The sequence below is a fragment of the Odontomachus brunneus genome, unplaced genomic scaffold (genome assembly GCF_010583005.1).
Source record: "Odontomachus brunneus isolate Ranch 3 - 2012 unplaced genomic scaffold, Obru_v1 Obru_scaffold_237, whole genome shotgun sequence".
Classification (NCBI taxonomy): Eukaryota; Metazoa; Arthropoda; class Insecta; order Hymenoptera; family Formicidae; genus Odontomachus; species Odontomachus brunneus.
The window spans coordinates 336450-340053 of NW_022639687.1; positions in this window are offsets into that span (position 1 = coordinate 336450).

The following is a 3604-nucleotide window of genomic DNA, read 5'->3' on the forward strand; positions in this document are numbered from 1 at the left end:
TAATGTGACCTTGACCTGACCTTCGCTACGCAACCCAAGGTCAAACTGATGTGATCAGTAAATACATCTTTTTAAACGCCACAACTTTTATCTGAAACATTTTTTTCTAAAATGCTTAGTTTTCGAGATATTTCACCGGTCCGGGACTTTTTGAACACCCTGTATATATATACAGGGTGTCCCGCGTAAGACGTACGAAAAGAAAAATATAAATAGAACACATAAAAGTGAACAAAAATTGTATAGGTCATTTTTCAAACAACCACGTAAAATTTCGAGATATTAATTAAAATAGTTGGGCATATCAGAGCGCGGTGACGCGGCAGGCGAGACATACGGCATGCCGCGGCCGGCCAAGAAAATGGAAGAACGCACACGTACACGGACACAATACGGAGCTACTCATTTCAGTATGCCAAACGGTCCACCTCTCCGGCCTATAAGATAGGCCCGCGAGTAATCGTCCATTTTTTTTGCCGGCCGCGGCAAGCAGAAATTTTAATGAAATTGGGTAAAAATTGTGTAAAATTGAATAAAAATTGTGAATGCTTTTCAAAAGCATTTCAGCAAAAGTTCCTTATATTTTCAATAAATTATTTCCATCAGGTATAAATATTTCAACTGAGATCTTACATGCGAATTTTTGAGGAAACGGCATTTGAGAATTCAACTGAGAATTAAATTGGGAATTCTATTGTTATTTCAACAGAAATTTTTCAATAGGGGTAACAAACGCCAAACTTTATGAGGTTGTTACTGATAAACTAGACGCGTTATTGTAAAATGGAAAAGGACTTTTCTGATTCTCTCAGACTCAAAGAGAGAGAGAAATATATATTCCCGCACTGTGGTCCTGGGACTTCTCTCTCCTTTAGCAATATAGTAGTGCAGCACAGAATGTGGTTGAGTTACTTCGCGTTCACTAGATCTTATTATCGATAATTGCGCTCACAGGAGGAGGAAGGTTCACGCAAGGAAATGAGGCCTTTAACATCTAAAAATGCTGAGATTTATTGTGTTACATCTTGTGTGAGTATGTCAGTGTGTAGTGTCATAGCTATCGACGTTAATTGGGTTTCCCACACCAGGATCGAATCTTCAGCGGTCGGCTGCGGAGGACGGTCGTCTTAGATTGAGCCGGCTTCTTCGGCGAGCAGAGGTGGGACCGGAATCTCTCGGGTCGACTAGGCTTTCGGGGAGATCGTCGGTTGACTTTCGCTCCCATAGGCTGCGCAGGTTTCCTGGGCGACGCCGTCCTGTTAACTCCTGGCGAGGTCTGCGTTATTTTGTCGATTGTCCGTCGCGTGGGCAGAGGTGAGGACGGTCTCAAAGCTGGTGCCACGTAGCGTGGTGAGAACGGCCGTTGTGCCCTCACGTCCCACGTGGATAGGCGGTCTATCGGTGGTCAAGTACGATAGACCGGTTGAAGGTCGAGGGTGTGCAGTTTCCAGGCTCTGTATGTTTCAGCGAAGTATCCACCGGGATCTCTGACTTTAGCTGCTGCCTGGCGCTGAGAAGACGTGCCTGGAGGTGCTTCCACTTTGGTAGCTGGTGAAGACTCGGTCGTCGATGTTGCCTCGTGACGCCGCTCACGGGACGACAATTAGACCTGCCACATATAGGACCGAGTACGCATAACTATAATGCGTGCGGCGCAGCGCACACAAACGAAGAACTGTATACGTGTGGGCTGCCTGTCACGAACTATAGCGCTTGGCGCTTCGACCAGGCTCGGGCGGTGGAAGAGTGCAGCTGCCGTCTCTCTCCCGACCTATAGCTATAGCTAACGCTGCAAGCGGTAAGAATCATGCCTAGGTCTTTTTATTATATCTCGACGCTCGCGTGTTGCTTCTCGTATGTGCATACTATTACTACTTAACTAATTGTTACATTAAATTGAATATTTTTGATGCATAAAATAAATAAAGAAATATAGAACAGATTGAACATAAATGATAAAGAAGTAATACAGAATGAGGTAATAACTAAACATTTTTAATGTCTCCCCTATTTTTAGAGATATGAAAATATTATAATTACGAAAGTTGTATGGTAACAAGAAAGTCATAATATATTAGTAATAATTTTTCTGTGAGTAGAAGCATTTCGGATATTTTAAATTCATCTTTGTTTACATGGCATGATATATCTTCATTTATAGTACAACAGCAGAAATTCAGATAATTGCAATTATCTGTAATATAAGGTCATGCAGCACTTAATAAAATGGTAAAACAATAATTTTTACTTTAATACACAGACAGAGAGGGTTTGGAGTCTTTAAATACTGTGGAAATGAGGAACCATCCTGGTTCTCATCTCTGGTGTGATACACACACACACACATTTATTTGTTTTCAAATCAGTTAGGAAAGAAAATTTTCGTTCTGGATCGGCATTTGAATGCGGAAGTGATCGAATTGCATTCACGAGGAACATTAAATTAGGATATCTCGCAATATTATTATTTTGACGTTTTAGAATACTTTTCCCCATATCATTAAACTTTAATGTAGAAAAAGTTTGTTTTTTCTCAATACTAATATCATTATATAATACAAGCCATTCTTCCTTTAAGCTATTTTCATCAAAACCGCTCAGACTTTTAACAATAAAAGAAATATCGTTATGAGATATTTCTCTATTACTTTCAAATAAAGCTACATGCGCCTGAAAGCTTTATAATTTAAATAAAAAGATATCATTAAGAGGTAATCTTTTTCTAATTTCTTCGGCAACAACGATATAAAATTGCAAACAGTTTTGTCAAATATTATGAATAACATTTACATGTCCTTCTTTAATTAACATATCAAGATATAGTTCACATTCCGATCCCAAATTAATATCATTAGTAGACTTGTGATTTCTCTGTTCCAAAAAAGTAATGTTTATAACTGTATACATGTTTTTTAATGTGTCAGGTTTCAAAAAGTTTTGAGAAATTTGCAAAAGGAAATTGACGGATGTAGACTGCAGTAAATTTATTTCAATTTCGTGAGCTTGAAAGAAAGCATTAAATATATTAAATGAATTTAAAACATATTTTAAAAATAGAAAGTATGCCTTAGTGTCAACATTATTCATAAGTGGCAATAAATATTCCTCAGACTTTGTTTTCGCACTCACGACCATATCGTTAAGGAAATGTGTTAAAGTAGCCCATAACTCAAGGAATCTATTCATACAAGAATAACGTGAAGGCCACCGAGTAGTACATAACTTCAAAAGTTTGTGATGGGTATCTCGTAAATCTTCACAAGACAATGGCTTTGACAATGGCTTTACCTTTGGCTTTGACTCTTTGAAAATAGCTGAATGCTTTGGACTGCTGTTAATGTAATTAAGGGGATGCCGGACATGAAAAAAAAAACATTGACTTTTTCCTTTTTCCAAAGTTTACTTTTTCCAAAGTTTACGTCTAATTGCTTGCACGGAATTTTACGTTAATACACAGACAGAGAAAGTTTGGAGTCTTTAAATAATGTGGGAATGACGAACCATCCTGGTTCTCATCTCTGTTGTGACACACACACACACACACGCACCATATATATATATATATATATATATATATATATATATATATATATATATATATATA